The sequence below is a fragment of the Melitaea cinxia genome, chromosome 4, assembly GCF_905220565.1.
Source record: "Melitaea cinxia chromosome 4, ilMelCinx1.1, whole genome shotgun sequence".
Classification (NCBI taxonomy): domain Eukaryota; kingdom Metazoa; phylum Arthropoda; class Insecta; order Lepidoptera; family Nymphalidae; genus Melitaea; species Melitaea cinxia.
The window spans coordinates 405,463-426,396 of NC_059397.1; the positions used below are offsets into that span (position 1 = coordinate 405,463).

At 44.4% G+C, this 20,934-nt stretch overlaps 1 long non-coding RNA gene across 1 annotated transcript; it reads left to right on the top strand.

The window, feature by feature from the left end:
* Window positions 1-8,639: 8,639 nt before the first annotated feature.
* On the top strand, window positions 8,640-18,010 carry LOC123669990. The gene is made up of 3 exons (XR_006745844.1): window positions 8,640-8,767; window positions 16,355-16,462; window positions 17,916-18,010. It is a non-coding gene; the product is annotated as an uncharacterized LOC123669990 (long non-coding RNA).
* Window positions 18,011-20,934: the final 2,924 nt, after the last annotated feature.

The following is a 20,934-nucleotide window of genomic DNA, read 5'->3' on the forward strand; positions in this document are numbered from 1 at the left end:
CTGTCACGATACTGGCTGTTAGGCTGGCAGTTGCAGGTTCGAACTCCATTCATGGTGTGATGCTAAGCATGATCTAGGCGTTTGTGCTTGTGTGTTGTGTTTTCGGACCCCCGTAACGCTTCAGCCTGTAATATTCCACTATTAGGCATAGGCCTCTTTCCCCATATAGGAGAAGGATCAGAGCTTAATCCACCACGCTGCTCCAATGTGGGTTGGCGGATATATTCCTACTATGAGTAACGATCGCTATCAGGTGTACGTTATAACAACCGGGACCGACGGCTTAACGTGCTCTCTGAGGCACGGTGGGGACCCATAAAGACTGCACAAACACCCAGACCACGGCAAACACCTGTATGGCCAATACAAATGTTTGTCATGTGCGGGGATCGAACCCGCAACCGCCAGCGCAACAGGTACAGTCCATGGCTGTAACCGTTGCGCCAACGCGGCATCGTAAGCTGTTTAGTTATTCTTAATAGCTTGTTCCATTCTTAATTTGTTCTTATTAATGTTATAAATGTTGCATCATTAGGTGGAGGAGCGGCAAGTGCAGCGTCTCAGAGCGGCCAGCCAGCTAGCGGGAACTCCGATTCAGCTGGCCTTAGCAACTCTGTACCTACTCCCTCTTCTACAGGTACCTCATGCTTACTATTCCGCAACAATAAGGTGATACTATAGCAGATATTGTGGGGGTTGTTTTCATGGTGTTATAAAGTGCATTAAGAGCCTCATCATTACAGCCTATACAGTCCACTGCTGGACATAGACCTCCACAAGTTCGCGCCAAAAATGCGTGAACTCATGTGTATTGCTCATAGTCACCACGCTGGGCAGGCGGGTTGGTAACCGCAGTACTGGCTTTGTCGCACCGAAGACGCTGCTGCCCGTCTTCGGCCTGTGTATTTCAAAGCCAGCAGTTGGATGGTTATCCCGCCATCGGTCGGCTTCTTAAGTTCCAAGGTGGTTGTGGAACCTTGTTATCCCTTAATCGCCTCTTACGACACCCACGGGAAGAGAGGGGCATTAGAGCCTATTGACGTTACATTTAAATTTAAAAAAATTGGGTTAATTGTAGAGATAATTACAAAGGTCTCGATATTTTACTTTAGCATAACAAATCTCTAACGAGTCCTCCCGACGTGTCGGTCTCTGTATGAACTTGGATAAGACGAAAGTTATGTTTAACAACCAAGTCATACCGATACCGGTATCGGTCGATGGTACCCTTCTCGAGGTTGTTCAGGATTATATTTACCTAGGCCATACTATCCAACTAGGCCGCAACAACTTCGAGAAGGAGGCCGATAGGAGGATTCGGTTGGGCTGGGCGGCGTTTGGCAGGCTCCGTCGAGTCTTCACTTCGAAGATTCCGCAATGCTTGAAGACAAAAGTTTTCGAGCAATGCGTCCTGCCTGTGTTAACATACGGAGCCGAGACGTGGACACTGACGAAGGGACTGGTCCACAAGTTTAAAGTCGCACAACGTGCAATGGAACGGGCTATGCTTGGGGTCTCTCTCAAAGACAGGATTAGAAATGAGACTATCCGCGAGAGAACGAAAGTAACCGACATAGCCCACAGAATTAGCAAGTTGAAGTGGCAGTGGGCTGGTCATCTGTGTCGCAGGACCGATGGCCGTTGGAGTAGACGGGTCCTAGAGTGGAGACCGCGTCTTGGCAAACGCAGTGTGGGACGTCCTCCGGCCCGTTGGACCGACGATCTACGTAAGATTGCCGGTGTAGGCTGGATGAGGATTGCGGAAGACCGGGAGGTGTGGCGCGAATTTGGGGAGGCCTATGTCCAGCAGTGGACTGCGATAGGCTGAAGTGTAACAAATCTTTAATATCTATGAAGGTACTTGCAGCTTGGATTTTCCACATTACTGTTCCATGAGTTACAAAAACCGAAGTCATATTTTGTCCATAAATGCGCGATTCTGTTTTACTGATTTTTTTCAGCTTATAAGATAATTGAAAATGACCCTCTGTGTGAAACAAAATATATTATTTATATTATATCACAATGTTGTCAAGCTTTGTTTTCCAGATGGGGAACTCCCTATAATTCGTATATTTAATTTGTATGTCTTTATTTGTTTGTATGTAACTATATTATATTGCTCATATACGTTTTTTAATATGTAAAGTAATGGTTCGATATGTTATATCTAATATATAAAATTCTCGTGTCATGGTGTTAAACATTGAACTCCTCCGAAACGGCTCGACCGATTTTAATAAAATTTTGTGGGCATATCGGGTAGGTTTGAGAATCGGCTAACATCTATTTTTCATACCCCTAAGTTATAAGGGGAGGATTTAGCGGGTTAATAACATACATATATGGCAAAGAAACGTTTGCGGGGTCAGCTAGTTGTAGTATAATATTTTATATTTATTCATACCCATTCGATTTGTTTTAGTACACTTACTAAATTCTTATTTTGAGTTTCCATTCAAATAGTTTGAACTTGAACTTTGTATTGTTTTGTAATTTATTTTTCTGATGTATAAAAATAAAACATTATTATTATGACATAACTTACATTGATATAGTGAGGGTTGTATCTTTACAGTATCTGTCAATAAATTCCCTCGTCGTTGACCGTTCACAACTTGTAAAGTCGAAGATGTTAATTCTTCATTCGTATTTCTATTCAACAAGTCGTGTCGTTAAATTTTTATATTACTGTAACAGACGACGTTAATGGCAGATAAATTTATCGGTTTTAGTATCAAAATAAAGTAACACAAAACTCAAACACTCTCTTGCACTAGTTATTAGTGTAAACGTTTGATTTGTGTAACGTGTGTTATACGTGATTGTGTCGTTAGCATACGATTATCGTTGCGTTTCGACCTTCCATGTTAATGTGTGTGTTACATTGTTTTTATTATTTGATACCGTTTGCAAAATAGTGGCAGAGAGCTCGCTACATATTAGCTACGTTTTAAATCGGAATATGTAATATTTAGACCTATTAGAAACTTATAATATTTAGGTTTAAAAAATATATCATTCATAATATTGTAAGTTACCTGCGCGCTTTATATCTCATTTATTCTTATTATTTATGTAAATTGGTTGTGCCTAGTGGGTCTCCCCACCGTGCCTCGGAGAGCACGTTAAGCCTTCGGTCCCGCTTGTTATCATGTACACCTGATAGCGATCGTTACTCATAGTAGGGAATGTATCCGCCAACCCGCATTGGAGCAGCGTGGTGGATTAAGCTCTGATCCTTCTCCTACACGGGGAAAGAGGCCTATGCCCAGCAGTGAGATATTATAGGCTGAACCGATTTAAAATTTATACCCGTATTTATTGTTTTGATGAAGTTTTTAGTCAATATCGAGTGTGTGGTGCAGGTCCAGGTGCAGGCGCGGCGGACTGCCAGCTGAGCGCGTGGAGCGAGTGGAGCCGCTGCAGCGTGACGTGCGGCGTCGGCTTCCAGGAGCGCACGAGGACCGTGCTGGTCAGTAGCGCTCCGTCTGATTCATTGTAGCCAGTGTGTGGTGCAGGTCCGCAGCCGGCGGACTGCCAGCTGAGCGCGTGGAGCGAGTGGAGCCGCTGCAGCGTGACGTGCGGCGTCGGCTTCCAGGAGCGCACGAGGACCGTGCTGGTCAGTAGCGCTCCGTCTGATTCATTGTAGCCAGTGTGTGGTGCAGGTCCGCAGCCGGCGGACTGCCAGCTGAGCGCGTGGAGCGAGTGGAGCCGCTGCAGCGTGACGTGCGGCGTCGGCTTCCAGGAGCGCACGAGGACCGTGCTGGTCAGTAGCGCTCCGTCTGATTCATTGTAGCCAGTGTGTGGTGCAGGTCCGCAGCCGGCGGACTGCCAGCTGAGCGCGTGGAGCGAGTGGAGCCGCTGCAGCGTGACGTGCGGCGTCGGCTTCCAGGAGCGCACGAGGACCGTGCTGGTCAGTAGCGCTCCGTCTGATTCATTGTAGCCAGTGTGTGGTGCAGGTCCGCAGCCGGCGGACTGCCAGCTGAGCGCGTGGAGCGAGTGGAGCCGCTGCAGCGTGACGTGCGGCGTCGGCTTCCAGGAGCGCACGAGGACCGTGCTGGTCAGTAGCGCTCCGTCTGATTCATTGTAGCCAGTGTGTGGTGCAGGTCCGCAGCCGGCGGACTGCCAGCTGAGCGCGTGGAGCGAGTGGAGCCGCTGCAGCGTGACGTGCGGCGTCGGCTTCCAGGAGCGCACGAGGACCGTGCTGGTCAGTAGCGCTCCGTCTGATTCATTGTAGCCAGTGTGTGGTGCAGGTCCGCAGCCGGCGGACTGCCAGCTGAGCGCGTGGAGCGAGTGGAGCCGCTGCAGCGTGACGTGCGGCGTCGGCTTCCAGGAGCGCACGAGGACCGTGCTGGTCAGTAGCGCTCCGTCTGATTCATTGTAGCCAGTGTGTGGTGCAGGTCCGCAGCCGGCGGACTGCCAGCTGAGCGCGTGGAGCGAGTGGAGCCGCTGCAGCGTGACGTGCGGCGTCGGCTTCCAGGAGCGCACGAGGACCGTGCTGGTCAGTAGCGCTCCGTCTGATTCATTGTAGCCAGTGTGTGGTGCAGGTCCGCAGCCGGCGGACTGCCAGCTGAGCGCGTGGAGCGAGTGGAGCCGCTGCAGCGTGACGTGCGGCGTCGGCTTCCAGGAGCGCACGAGGACCGTGCTGGTCAGTAGCGCTCCGTCTGATTCATTGTAGCCAGTGTGTGGTGCAGGTCCGCAGCCGGCGGACTGCCAGCTGAGCGCGTGGAGCGAGTGGAGCCGCTGCAGCGTGACGTGCGGCGTCGGCTTCCAGGAGCGCACGAGGACCGTGCTGGTCAGTAGCGCTCCGTCTGATTCATTGTAGCCAGTGTGTGGTGCAGGTCCGCAGCCGGCGGACTGCCAGCTGAGCGCGTGGAGCGAGTGGAGCCGCTGCAGCGTGACGTGCGGCGTCGGCTTCCAGGAGCGCACGAGGACCGTGCTGGTCAGTAGCGCTCCGTCTGATTCATTGTAGCCAGTGTGTGGTGCAGGTCCGCAGCCGGCGGACTGCCAGCTGAGCGCGTGGAGCGAGTGGAGCCGCTGCAGCGTGACGTGCGGCGTCGGCTTCCAGGAGCGCACGAGGACCGTGCTGGTCAGTAGCGCTCCGTCTGATTCATTGTAGCCAGTGTGTGGTGCAGGTCCGCAGCCGGCGGACTGCCAGCTGAGCGCGTGGAGCGAGTGGAGCCGCTGCAGCGTGACGTGCGGCGTCGGCTTCCAGGAGCGCACGAGGACCGTGCTGGTCAGTAGCGCTCCGTCTGATTCATTGTAGCCAGTGTGTGGTGCAGGTCCGCAGCCGGCGGACTGCCAGCTGAGCGCGTGGAGCGAGTGGAGCCGCTGCAGCGTGACGTGCGGCGTCGGCTTCCAGGAGCGCACGAGGACCGTGCTGGTCAGTAGCGCTCCGTCTGATTCATTGTAGCCAGTGTGTGGTGCAGGTCCGCAGCCGGCGGACTGCCAGCTGAGCGCGTGGAGCGAGTGGAGCCGCTGCAGCGTGACGTGCGGCGTCGGCTTCCAGGAGCGCACGAGGACCGTGCTGGTCAGTAGCGCTCCGTCTGATTCATTGTAGCCAGTGTGTGGTGCAGGTCCGCAGCCGGCGGACTGCCAGCTGAGCGCGTGGAGCGAGTGGAGCCGCTGCAGCGTGACGTGCGGCGTCGGCTTCCAGGAGCGCACGAGGACCGTGCTGGTCAGTAGCGCTCCGTCTGATTCATTGTAGCCAGTGTGTGGTGCAGGTCCGCAGCCGGCGGACTGCCAGCTGAGCGCGTGGAGCGAGTGGAGCCGCTGCAGCGTGACGTGCGGCGTCGGCTTCCAGGAGCGCACGAGGACCGTGCTGGTCAGTAGCGCTCCGTCTGATTCATTGTAGCCAGTGTGTGGTGCAGGTCCGCAGCCGGCGGACTGCCAGCTGAGCGCGTGGAGCGAGTGGAGCCGCTGCAGCGTGACGTGCGGCGTCGGCTTCCAGGAGCGCACGAGGACCGTGCTGGTCAGTAGCGCTCCGTCTGATTCATTGTAGCCAGTGTGTGGTGCAGGTCCGCAGCCGGCGGACTGCCAGCTGAGCGCGTGGAGCGAGTGGAGCCGCTGCAGCGTGACGTGCGGCGTCGGCTTCCAGGAGCGCACGAGGACCGTGCTGGTCAGTAGCGCTCCGTCTGATTCATTGTAGCCAGTGTGTGGTGCAGGTCCGCAGCCGGCGGACTGCCAGCTGAGCGCGTGGAGCGAGTGGAGCCGCTGCAGCGTGACGTGCGGCGTCGGCTTCCAGGAGCGCACGAGGACCGTGCTGGTCAGTAGCGCTCCGTCTGATTCATTGTAGCCAGTGTGTGGTGCAGGTCCGCAGCCGGCGGACTGCCAGCTGAGCGCGTGGAGCGAGTGGAGCCGCTGCAGCGTGACGTGCGGCGTCGGCTTCCAGGAGCGCACGAGGACCGTGCTGGTCAGTAGCGCTCCGTCTGATTCATTGTAGCCAGTGTGTGGTGCAGGTCCGCAGCCGGCGGACTGCCAGCTGAGCGCGTGGAGCGAGTGGAGCCGCTGCAGCGTGACGTGCGGCGTCGGCTTCCAGGAGCGCACGAGGACCGTGCTGGTCAGTAGCGCTCCGTCTGATTCATTGTAGCCAGTGTGTGGTGCAGGTCCGCAGCCGGCGGACTGCCAGCTGAGCGCGTGGAGCGAGTGGAGCCGCTGCAGCGTGACGTGCGGCGTCGGCTTCCAGGAGCGCACGAGGACCGTGCTGGTCAGTAGCGCTCCGTCTGATTCATTGTAGCCAGTGTGTGGTGCAGGTCCGCAGCCGGCGGACTGCCAGCTGAGCGCGTGGAGCGAGTGGAGCCGCTGCAGCGTGACGTGCGGCGTCGGCTTCCAGGAGCGCACGAGGACCGTGCTGGTCAGTAGCGCTCCGTCTGATTCATTGTAGCCAGTGTGTGGTGCAGGTCCGCAGCCGGCGGACTGCCAGCTGAGCGCGTGGAGCGAGTGGAGCCGCTGCAGCGTGACGTGCGGCGTCGGCTTCCAGGAGCGCACGAGGACCGTGCTGGTCAGTAGCGCTCCGTCTGATTCATTGTAGCCAGTGTGTGGTGCAGGTCCGCAGCCGGCGGACTGCCAGCTGAGCGCGTGGAGCGAGTGGAGCCGCTGCAGCGTGACGTGCGGCGTCGGCTTCCAGGAGCGCACGAGGACCGTGCTGGTCAGTAGCGCTCCGTCTGATTCATTGTAGCCAGTGTGTGGTGCAGGTCCGCAGCCGGCGGACTGCCAGCTGAGCGCGTGGAGCGAGTGGAGCCGCTGCAGCGTGACGTGCGGCGTCGGCTTCCAGGAGCGCACGAGGACCGTGCTGGTCAGTAGCGCTCCGTCTGATTCATTGTAGCCAGTGTGTGGTGCAGGTCCGCAGCCGGCGGACTGCCAGCTGAGCGCGTGGAGCGAGTGGAGCCGCTGCAGCGTGACGTGCGGCGTCGGCTTCCAGGAGCGCACGAGGACCGTGCTGGTCAGTAGCGCTCCGTCTGATTCATTGTAGCCAGTGTGTGGTGCAGGTCCGCAGCCGGCGGACTGCCAGCTGAGCGCGTGGAGCGAGTGGAGCCGCTGCAGCGTGACGTGCGGCGTCGGCTTCCAGGAGCGCACGAGGACCGTGCTGGTCAGTAGCGCTCCGTCTGATTCATTGTAGCCAGTGTGTGGTGCAGGTCCGCAGCCGGCGGACTGCCAGCTGAGCGCGTGGAGCGAGTGGAGCCGCTGCAGCGTGACGTGCGGCGTCGGCTTCCAGGAGCGCACGAGGACCGTGCTGGTCAGTAGCGCTCCGTCTGATTCATTGTAGCCAGTGTGTGGTGCAGGTCCGCAGCCGGCGGACTGCCAGCTGAGCGCGTGGAGCGAGTGGAGCCGCTGCAGCGTGACGTGCGGCGTCGGCTTCCAGGAGCGCACGAGGACCGTGCTGGTCAGTAGCGCTCCGTCTGATTCATTGTAGCCAGTGTGTGGTGCAGGTCCGCAGCCGGCGGACTGCCAGCTGAGCGCGTGGAGCGAGTGGAGCCGCTGCAGCGTGACGTGCGGCGTCGGCTTCCAGGAGCGCACGAGGACCGTGCTGGTCAGTAGCGCTCCGTCTGATTCATTGTAGCCAGTGTGTGGTGCAGGTCCGCAGCCGGCGGACTGCCAGCTGAGCGCGTGGAGCGAGTGGAGCCGCTGCAGCGTGACGTGCGGCGTCGGCTTCCAGGAGCGCACGAGGACCGTGCTGGTCAGTAGCGCTCCGTCTGATTCATTGTAGCCAGTGTGTGGTGCAGGTCCGCAGCCGGCGGACTGCCAGCTGAGCGCGTGGAGCGAGTGGAGCCGCTGCAGCGTGACGTGTGGCGTCGGCTTCCAGGAGCGCACGAGGACCGTGCTGGTCAGTAGCGCTCCGTCTGATTCATTGTAGCCAGTGTGTGGTGCAGGTCCGCAGCCGGCGGACTGCCAGCTGAGCGCGTGGAGCGAGTGGAGCCGCTGCAGCGTGACGTGCGGCGTCGGCTTCCAGGAGCGCACGAGGACCGTGCTGGTCAGTAGCGCTCCGTCTGATTCATTGTAGCCAGTGTGTGGTGCAGGTCCGCAGCCGGCGGACTGCCAGCTGAGCGCGTGGAGCGAGTGGAGCCGCTGCAGCGTGACGTGCGGCGTCGGCTTCCAGGAGCGCACGAGGACCGTGCTGGTCAGTAGCGCTCCGTCTGATTCATTGTAGCCAGTGTGTGGTGCAGGTCCGCAGCCGGCGGACTGCCAGCTGAGCGCGTGGAGCGAGTGGAGCCGCTGCAGCGTGACGTGCGGCGTCGGCTTCCAGGAGCGCACGAGGACCGTGCTGGTCAGTATCAGTAGCTACTTCTTAACCGTCTTCCAAGGAAGGAGGAGCTTCTCAATTCGACTGTATTTTTTTAATGTATGTTACTTCAGAACTTTTGACTGGTGGAGCGATTTCGACAAATTTTCTTTTGATCGAAAGGTGGTGTGTGTTATTTGGTCCCATTTAAATTTATTTGAGATCTAACAGTTACTTTTCGAGCTATATCTAATAATGCGTTTTTACTTGACGCTTTTTTCGTCGACCTACGTTGTATTATACCGCATAACTTTCTACTGGATGTACCGATTTGGATAATTCTTTTTTTGTTAGAAAGGAGATATCCCTAGGTTGGTACCATGATAAGTAAACCAGGATCTGATGATGGGATCCCAGAGAAATCGAAGGAAACTCTCGAAAATCCGCAATAACTTTTTACTGGGTGTACTAATTTTGATAATTTTTAATTTTATCGAAAGCTGATGCTTATCATGTAGTCACATATAAATTTTATTGAGATCTGATAACTACTTTTTGAGTAATCTTTGATAACGCGTAGTTACTTGACTATTTTTTCGTTGCTCTACATTGTATTACTCGTCGATGTAATTGAAGTCGGTTTTTTTTCGTTTTTCTGCTGATTAATTGTATCCAGTTTGTCGTACGTTGGGATACCAACAACCTTTAATTCTGTATTAGTTTTTATAGTTTGTTGGTCTGTGTTTGCTTCTCATTTAATTCATATTATAACAATCAAGGGCGTCTTTTACAAGCAATTTTGTATCGTGTTTCATTACTTACTTTTAATCTTAAGTAAAGCTACCGCAGTTAGTGTAAGAGCTTGTTTCCAGCTTGTTGACACAATTGACGGACGAGGGTATCGAACACATAAAAGATTTTGACATATTATTCATAATTATCGTCAAATACGAGATATTTCCCTAATATTAGTAATTCATTACTATTTTATATCAATAATACATTACAGCTGGTAGTGATAGCTCTATTTATGACAAGTTATGTCGGTAATTTGGACTTCAGACTACGACTCCAAAACCTGGTAATTGTATTTTTAGGTTGCTCGAACATTGAAAATCTTTTGATAAAATTTGAGACTAATTTTGGAGCAGGACGTCATCGTAAAAACAATAAAAACATCTATATTCTGTTGGCTGATAATAATAGCGAAGTATTAGTAGCCACACGCCGGGTTTGCGCAAGTCTATAAAACACCGGCCCTTGACTGATACGTTACATTCCGCGAACCCTATAAAACTATTTATACCGCTTTAAAACTCTGAGAAAAAATATTTTTGGTAGGTATACGTTTACATTTGTAAATAAATTACATATTGGAAGCTAGATGTTGATCGAGAATTTACTTACACACGTTATTCTTTTTTTTTTTATATCACTAGGTCGGCAAACGAGCGTACGGCTCACCTGATGGTAAGCGATTGCCGTAGCTTATAGACGCCTGCAACACCAGAAGCATCGCAAGCGCGTTGTCGACCCAATCCCCAATCCCCCGGAGCTCTGGTCACCTTACTCACCAACAGGAACACAATACTGCTTGAAAACAGTATTATTTAGCTGTGATCTTCTGTAAGGTCGAGGTACTTCCCCAGTCGGGCTGCTCCAGATTTTGAGCAGGAAAATCCTGCCTGTGCCCTCCCTCAGTTAGTCATTAAAAACATCTTCATTTCCTATAACTTTATTTATTTATTTATTTATTTTTTTTTATATTTATTATTTTTAGGAGTTTTTGTCCTACATGGACACGCCAGTCCCAATTTTGTTATAAAATTCTCGTGTCACACTGTTAGTCACCATACTCCTCCGAAACGGCTGGACCGATTTTTATGAAATTTTGTGTGAATATCGGGTAGGTCTGAGAATCGGCGAACATCTATTTTTCATACCCCTAAGTTATAAGGGGGATTAAGGGGCTAATAATATATATGGCAAAACGTTTGCGGGGTCCAGCTAGTATTATTATAACATTGCGGTCATAACCTTAAAGTTTGTCGGTCTAGAGACAATCTTTAACAAAAGACAGTCACGATTTTGTGTTCTGAGATGAAATCATCGTTATCTAAATGTAATTTTAAGTTCTATTTATAAATATTGAGTTTGAGAAAATACATGGAAACACTATGAATGAGTTCACTTTGTGTGTGTGTAGAGGAAATCTGTACTGCAGTAAAGTTCTCTGAAATAGCGAATTAGTCAGAGTTACCGTGAATTACTATTAGAATATTGATATTGTTTTGTTTAGCTGTGAAATTGTGCAATAAACTATTTCGAAGCGAAGCGAACTGCTGAAGTAAACAATTTAATTATTTCGCGTTTCAAAAATAAATGATAGTGAGACGTAGGTAGCTCTTGATTTAACTTAATATTAATTATAAATAAGCAATTATACATGTTATGGATTATCTTTAAACAAGTACTTATAAATAATAAAAATCAGTAATCGAAATGTATTATACGTATACGGACATAACTTCCGAAGATCCGAACGAACGCGCCAAATTGGATATTCTTTTTTTTTTAGTTTGTTATTGCTAAAACAAGGCTAAAGTTGCTATATTCATATTAAAAAAATATGCAAATACGTCCATAATAATTGCGAGCGACATTGAGATTATAGTTTTCTTGTATTTGTGCGGCCATTCTGGTTCAGGCCGTTTCCATAAGACCACGGTCAAGTGCGCGACGCGGAGAGAATTGTAATTTAAGTTTTAAAAACAACTATCACACGAATCACTCGAAACTTCCGCGTAATCAGTTTAATGAAACAACATTTAAAAGATGTACATTATTGATAGTTTAAAGAGTTTTTAGAATTATCTAATGCAACGCATTTATAAACAGCCGACCTGACCGACTTTGTCCTGTCTTGCTAGCTTTTACGACTACATTTAGTTTAGATAGGTAATCGCTAAGTTTTATTGTTTTAGCACAATTTTCTGGATCTCTTATTTCTTAAACACCTTCTACAAAGTATCAGAAAAACTTAATAAACAAAATTACCCGAATTGGTTCATCGGTTCGCGATTTTTGCGCTTAGTAATATTACATTTAATGATTTTTAAATTGTTAAGCAGACTGGGGTAGTACCTCGACCTTACAGAAGATCACAGCTAAATAATACTGTTTTCATGCAGTATTGTGTTCCTGTTGGTGAGTAAGGTGACCAGAGCTCCGGGGGATTGGGGATTGGGTCGGCAACGCGCTTGCGATGCTTCTGGTGTTACGGGTGTCTATATGCTACGGTAATCGCTTACCATTGAACCTTACGCTTGTTTGTCGAACTATATAAAAATAAAAAAATCTGTTTTGATTATAATATTTAATTATAAGCCGTGAACTATAATGTAACGAACTCTTTCTCATAACATAATTATGTAAAATGTATGCAGATTTTGTTTTTATTTAAATAACAAATAATATTTATTTTTGTAATTACAACAAATTGCAAATATCGATAACAGTAAAACATCTTCATGGTTTCTACGCCTTAATGGAGTGAAACAGATCGATAGTGTCACGTGATCGCAGACTATAAAGTACATTTGTATGTCATTTCACTTCTTTACTAATATTTAAAATTACAAATCTTGAATTTGACTAACAGTTCTTTAAACAACTATCCAAATTTGATATGAACTTACGCTAAAGATCCTGTTTATCTAAACAAGCTTATAACCTATCAAAAACCTTTCAAAATTATGTGATATAAATTTAATTTAGGTAAATGGCTTAACTATCCTTATAATAACAATTATCATTGACTCATTATCGTTAAATCCAAATTATCGAAGCTGAACACATGGTTTTTGGCAAATAGATCTCTTTATTAACCGACTTACAAATAAGTAGGAGGTTCTCAATTCGATTGTACGAGTATTATTTTTATCGTTTAGACTCGACAAGAAATTTATATTTTCTAATTAGAAATAGGCGCATAATTAGATTAGATAGATTTTGTTTTCAAAGGTGTCATATGTGTCATTGGGAGGTGAATGTTTGTGTTGTAGTCTTAGATCCCTAGCAAGGTCGACCTTCACTCATCTGATAAAGTATAATTATCATCTGTTAAGTAGTTGACTGAAACATGATCTAACTTCAGATCCTCTACTGTTATGGGTGGTTTCCGACGTTTGACGAAGCGTTAGCGCAACGGATTGCGGCTGTTGCGCCGGCAGTTACAGGTCCAATCCTCGCCCATGGGATACCTTTGTATTGGCCATACAAGCGTATACCATGGCCTAGGCGTTTGTGCTTGTGTATTGTGTGTTATTCCAGACCCCCGACACACGAGTTAATCCGGGAGGGGGGCCGTTGAGTGTGAGGCTTTCATTATTATTATTATTTCCAATTTTTTAAGTTAAATTTAATAACTTTAAATATTTTACAAATAAATAAATATGTCGATGTTCGTTTTTGAGATGAGAATATGTACCCTGTGTCAGTTAATTAATCGAATATTATTTTGGTATTTCGGAATAGAATTATCACACCGGATCATCGACAGCTTACATTAACTGCCGACATATTTTTATAAAATAACATTTCAAAAGTGCAATAACTTCAAGCAGACTAGATGTCATTTCATTTGAAAAAGTATCACTCATCATCATCATCATCATTCCAGCCTATTGCAGTCCACTGCTGGATATAGGCCTCCACAAGTTCGCGCCAAAACTGGCGTGAACTTGTGTGTTGCCCATAGTCACCACGCTGGGCGGCGGGTTGGTGACCGCAGGGCCGGCTTTGTGGTAGCGGAACTGTGTTATCCCTCAGTCGCCTCTTATTACACCTACGGGAAGAGAGGAGGTGGCTATATTCTTTAATGCCGTAGCCACAGATCTGATTTTGCGTTGAATGATGCATTTGAAAAAGTATATGTCGAAATATAAATAATTTCCGCGCCAGTAAGACCGCGGGCGGTTGTAAAAGTTATCAAATCAGTCGAATACTGATCGTCTTACATCATGCTTTAAAATTTATTGCAATAAACACAATTAGAGAAGGCCAAGGTCTAAACTGGTGATTCGCAGCACCTATTGTATCTTTGATTCAATTACAGTTTAAATTAGCGATAGGTTTTTATTAAAGAAACGTTTGAATTGAAATACTTTGAACTATATGAAGTATCGGTCGCCAACCCGCCTGCCCAGCGTGGAGACTATGGGCAAAACACATGAGTTTACGTTATTTGGCGTAAACTTGTGGAGGCCTATGTCCAGTAGTGGACTGTATAGGCTGTAATAATGATGATGATGATATGAAGTATAGTAAATAGGTTAAATATGTGATAAGAATGATACTGGTAATGCATTTAGCAAGTATTGTAACTAAGCCTATATCACATAGGCAGATATTATATATATAAATATTATTTATTTGTTCATTATAAAAATGAAATAAATATGCAGCTAGGTATTTCACCCTGCTTTGCGTAAAACAGACATTAATTTGCTTACTTAAGGGGAAGTCATTTCATTGAGATGAGGGTCAGGGCTAGGGTCGGTAACGCGCTTGCGATGCTTCTGGTGTTGCAGGCGTCTGTAGACAACGGTAACCACTTACCACCAGGTGAGCCGTATGCTTGTTTACCGATCTAGTTGTATAAAAAAAAGTCGACCGTGTCTGTATACCTACTAGTTATATTTATTGGAACGAAGTTCCTTACGGCAGGCTTGACATTTGGCTGGGCGACCGAACTGAAAAAATGTGATACTAAAACCGTAAGAAAAATATATAACGGAAGTGACTTAATATCAGTCACACGACTGTATAATATGACGTTTGTAAAACTAAAATATTACTAGTAAACCTTATTTAAAATTATTTATGTAATTTTATACTGTCGACAAAAATAAATAAAGCCATATGTTTTTTATTTCACTTAATAGTTTGAATTATTATTATTATTATTATTTTGTTTGATTTATTTTATATTGGTATCTGTTATTTTCTAAAATACTAATTTTCCTAAATACTTTTATGTACTTAATTAAAAAGCAATCAACAAAATAAAAAAAATAAAAAAAATTAAAAACTAGAAAATATATATAAAATCCAATTTTTTTTTCTAAATGTGTTGCTTCTATACTATCCGAATGAACTTCATTCCTTCTTGGTGTCCTGTGACAGCACATAATTTATTTATTTATTTACTAAAAATATTTCGAGAGTCGCGCATTGAAACAAACGAAATCGTCGGCACTATATTATTATACAGTACTAGCTGTGCCCGCGGCTTCGCCCGCGTTGAAATCAGTGTGTCACAACGTTTTCCCGATAGACTTCCAGTGAATCTCTTGTCAAAATCAGCTTAGCCGTTCCGTAAACCTTCCTCTTGAAGCCCTCTCCCCATTGGTGCAACCACATGAAAATTCGTTCAGTAGATTTTGAAGGGATCCATCACATACACTTTTGGGGACTTTGTTTTATAATACACTAAGTGTTGCCCGCGACTAAGTCCGCGTAAAGCGCGTGTCGCGTCGTACATAATGGTTCGTTGAATTCCTCAGAATTGTGGTATGAAATAATGTAGTAATAATATTGTATTGTAGTGTAAGTATGTTTAAAATATACTGCATGAAATTTAGTTTTTAATATGGTTCTAAGTAAATATATGCCAGGAAATAGCGTAACGCACGCTCCTCCGTGACTCCGTGACGACAGTGGTGAATAAAAAAGTATTCTAGTAACGTAAAGGTTAGACTGTAAAAAAAAATTTTTGTACTACTTATAAATGATCAATATAAATGTTTCTTGAACACATAGGGGGTTGCAAACGCGGTTATTTTCCTTTAAACCGACCCTGCTGTATATGTTTCATACAAACTATCAACCCCAATTAAACCCCCTTAGCGATGGAATATCGCAAAATCCGTTCTTAGCGGACGTCAACTAACTATAATCTACCTCACTGCCAAATTTCATCTTTGTCCATCCAGTGATTTTTGAGTTCTCGCGATGAGTGAGACAGTGATCTTTCTTTTATATATATACATTGCTATGCATTATTTAGACAATTTCTCAACATCTATAGAGCATACATTTTAAATTTCAAGTCTCTTACTTCAAAAATATAGGATTTTCATACAAACTTCCGACCCCCGTTTTATCCCCTTGCGGGTCGAGTTTCATAAAATCCATTCTTAGCGGATGTTTACGCCCTATAAGGAACCTACCAGCCAAACTGCAAGTTTGTGGCTGTTATAATTTCGGAGATTTCGTGATGAGTGAGTCAACCAACCATCCCCGTTTTAACCCCAAAAAGGAGTTGATTTCTAAAAATACATTATTTCGACACCTTCTCACCATCTAAAGAGCGTACATTTTAAATTTCAAGTCTCTTACTTGAAAAACATAGGACTTTCACACAAACTTCCAACCCCCTGTTTTATCCCCTTAGGGATCGAGTAACATAAAATTCGTTCTTAGTGGATGTCTACGCTCTATAAGGAGCCTACTTGCCAAATTTCAAGTTTGTAGGTGTTATAGTTGCGGAGATTTCGTGATGAGTGAGTGACCTTTCGCTTTTATATATATTATAGATTAATAAGTTTAGTGATGTTTCGTAACGTGCAGTCGCAGGCGGGCCCGGGCGGCGCGCCGTGTCCGCAGCGCACCTCCCGCCGCAGACGGTGCTCGCGCGTCTGCTAGACCGCTCCGCACGAGGACTGACCCACCGCTCACGTAAGAGACATCGATCAAAATATTTATTATTTAGCACAGTCAGCACACTCTTAAGGGGCTACACTACCTCAGCTCGAATTCAGATTTCACCCTTACTAAATACACATGAGAATTGAGAGCGCTTGGTTGTTCATCGCGCGAATTATATTTTCTCCCCACAAACATTACCAACAGTTATTTTTAAAAAAACGCAACATATAAAATGTTCTTTATACTTATTTCAATTACCATGCTTATCTCAAGTCCATAACTTCTATATTTGCTGAAATATTAAGGTTTTAATACAAAAATAGAGGTAACTTTGCGATTTTTTTGTATCGAGAAAATTTTATGAAATCGTGTTTTCGAAACATATGAAAGATAGTTTATGTCCTGAACTTTACCATACAGAAATTTCGATCTTAAATTTTCAGTAGTTTGGAAGATATGGACATCCTGCCGAGTGGAAAGTAAGCAATTTGAGGTATCATACACTCTTAAATGGTTCTTTGATTAGGTACACACAATTTTTCAAGTTTCGATATATTATGTAAGGTTTCCGTGTAGAAGCTGGTATTATCAATTTTGAAATGAATTTCCTTATTGCGCGGTACACGCACTGAACGGGAGGGGAGCGAGATCGAAAAAAAGCGTAACAAGACTTTTTTTCGATTTCTCTTCGATCTAGCAGGTACATCGTTCCATAGCTTAATTGCTAGAGCGCCGACACGCTCAGTCGGAGACACGGGTTCGAACCCCGCTGGAGCGGTCAATTTTTGATATGATATTCAAAAATATTTAGAATTCCTAATGTGTGGCTAACACAAAAATAAAATCGTACATATTAAGACTTTTTCTCGACAATTCTTGCGGTAGTATAAAATTAGATCTCAAACATGTGTGTAATGTAATTGAAAATGATATATAATAAATAATAAAATTATTATTTGTTTCTAAAATTAAAAATTATAATGAATGAAATAAAATTCCAACAACAATTCCTAAATTTTTATTTCTTGTTAACTTAATTATATCCAACATTTAGTGTTTATCATTGTTCTTGTTTTAAATTTATTCAATTTATTTATTCCATGTATAGCTTGGTGCTTTTTACATATATAAATGCTCTATAAATATATTCTGTTCGTGTATTTAATACACCTAATAAATACACGTTTCACAACACAATTGGTTCAACTGTTGTCTCTTGTTTGTAAACCCATTAACGTTACTTATACTTACGTACAAGGTTGTCTGATATTTATTTTATATTGATTCGATGAGAATAAATTCTAAATAATAATAAATAAATATCTATATATAGTAAGCAATTTGATGCTTGTGTTATTGGTAACATCCGGCTGATATATAAATTCTTTTTTTGTTGATAAAAATACAAAATAAATAAGTATGATAATTAGTTCGTTGAATAAAATCGTAATCATACTAAAAGTCTAAACTGTTTTATTTCCAGTCGCGACGGCCAGCTGCCGCGCACGACGGGTGGCGTCTACTTAATACTCAACTCTTTATACTTTTAAGAAATATAAACATATATTTGGCATTAAATTTATTTCGTTTTAATTATATCCATAAGGAAACCTGTTTTTAATTGGCCTGTTCCAATTCCAAGTCTAAGGGAATGAATGATTCTCTTAGTCTAATTTGGTAAAACCTACACCTGATAGCGATCGTTACTCCTAGTAGGAAATATATCCGCCAGCCCGCATTGGAGCAGCGTGGTGGATTAAGCTCTGATCCTTCTCCTACATGGGAAAAGATGCCTATGCCCAATAGTGGTATATTACAGGCTGAAGCATGAAGCATAATTTGGTTAAAAAAAATTGAATTTTCATCAATAGATATTTCTCTAATAACTTTTCTTAACCACTCACTCCTTTCTATTCGCTTGGCATATATATCATGACTTTCGAGAATTCTTTCTTTTAGTTCAGTTCAGCCAATCGCAGTCCACTGCTGGCCATAGTTCCCCAAGTTCTTTCTTTTCCATTGACAAAAATGCTTTGTAAATGCGTACAATATTACAATTATTTACTTAAAAATAAGTAAGTAACAACCTTATGTAGAATGAGAATTAATTGTCAAGGGTCAGCAACCAACAAAAAGCCCAAACCATCGCATACATCTGTGTGACCTACGCAAACATCTCTTACGCGCAGAGATCGAAACCAAGACTGACATTACATCAGCCACAAACAAGCAGTTTATTTATTTTATACTTTATTGTACACCACTAATATATTACAAACAAAGCGTAAAGATAGTTACAGACAGTGAAGTAGAAGGGGCGGATTTATATTTCAAAAACAGCCAACCGTATAAGAGTAGCGTGCTGGATCGATCTACGATTTTTTTCCTACAGGAATTAGAGCCCTATGCCCGGCAGTGCGATGTTACAGACTGAATCGTTCTATCGATCGATCGATTTCAAAATCTATAAATAATAATTTAAACTATACCTAGTATTTAAAATTAATAATATTTGTATTGTACAGCAAACTAAGGTAGGAATGGCCCGACTGAGGAAGTACCTCAACCTTACAGAAGATCCTGTGGTGAGAAAGGTGACCAGAGCTCCTGGGGGGGGGGGGGGGGGGGGTTTAGGGTCGGCAACGCGCTTATTTTTCAACCTTGTTATATAAAGAAACTTACTGAACTGTACTTAATTACGTACAAACAGATAAATAAAAACGAATAAATAGCCACAAATATAACAGTGCAATGTAATCGGTCAAATGAAAGATATGGACTTCATTTAAATGTAAACCATAAAAATACGCTATCGATAACACAACTTCACACCTGCTTAAATTTACGCCTAATGTTTCGAAACTATGAGTCATAATGTGATTTATAAAAGCCTAAATTACTTCTGAATAATCAAGCTTTAAAGACAAAAGAATTGCTTAAATCAGAAGTAACAATTAATAGATTCGAGTATCGTCAATGATGTATTTGTTAATGTGAAGCTGCCAACATTCCGAATTGATATATTGGAAATGTAAATTTTGCTAATAAGTGGGACAAAGTCAGCTCTGTGGTCACCAACCCGCCTGCCCAGCCTGGTGACTATGAGCAAAACACATGAGTTTACACCGTTTTTGGCGCGAACTTGGGGAGGCCTATGTCTAGCAGTGGACTGCGATAGGCTGGAGTGATTTATTCATTTTCAATAAATTGTATGCTTATTCTGTTCATCTGTTCGTGTTCTCGCCTCTTACTATTGAGGTATGGCTCTGTATTAGGCTGAAATGATGATGAGTGATATACTATTTCAGTCCGTTTTTCCTTAATTTAACGCGGGTAAAAATGTGGGACACAGCTTAACTATGTAAGCACAGATCGTGATGAGATAGCGCGCAGCAACAGTCAAATCGTTTGATTGTATGGTTAACCTTCTCTCTATAAAAGGTAAATGTCACAGCGTTCTAAATATGTCTTATTGATGTATGGTGTTCAATTATCAATAGGTGTAGTAATCATATATTTTCAACAATGTGTGTTTGTATGTCAGCTAGTTTTATTTAAACTGCTTATTCTGTATTCAGTTTACTTTCGGGGAATAACTTTATTTTATTCCAATAAATATAAGTCAGTCTTAACCATGGCGTTTGCGACGACGTTGAAATATCGGGGAATCCTAAATAATAATCGCGGTAATTCCCCTAGAATCCTAAGTGTCCATAGTGTCCGTGAAAGTTTAAAATCATATAAAATCTGTGAAAACCAAAATATGCATAATAAATATATATAAAAATAAAAATATGCAAATTATTACCCTAGCCTCCAATAAGTACCTGTTTTTAAGTTTTAAAGACGATTTGAAGCCTTTTATTTATTAAGTAAGATAGAAAGTTAGAGAGTACTACTTCGATTATAGGAAAATAAGGTTTATTGTTACTTTTTGTTGAGTTTTAACAGCAATATCTGGTGAACTTCGTATCACCGAAAGCCTGAAACATTTAGGCTGTTCTATAGGCGTTTTCTAATTTACTTTATTTAGAATTCAGGGGAAGAAAACGAAACTAAAATTATGTATTCGCTAATCCAATTGTTATTATATTTTTGTGAGACTAACAGACGAAAATGGGCTTTCTATATATACGTATTACAATGACGCACTTGCACTACACTATATTACATATTGACAGTGCCACTTATACTCGGACGCAATTTTCGTATTCAAACATTGGAAACTTTGTGGATCCAGTAGCGTAAAGATAAATTGAATCTTCAAATCTTAACGTATTAATTGTTCCGATTTAGAAATTTATATTTTTAATTACTTCATTGCTCAATAGAAACGAAATATAAAAAGCAATCAATTGCACGTTTACATTAGTTTTACACGCATCTTCTCGGTCACGCTACTGAATAATAATCATTTTATTTATCTTTGTAACGTTAACGTTGTCTATATCTATATTTTATTTTTATTCTTTTTTTTGCATCAGGTTAATTTACATAATCTT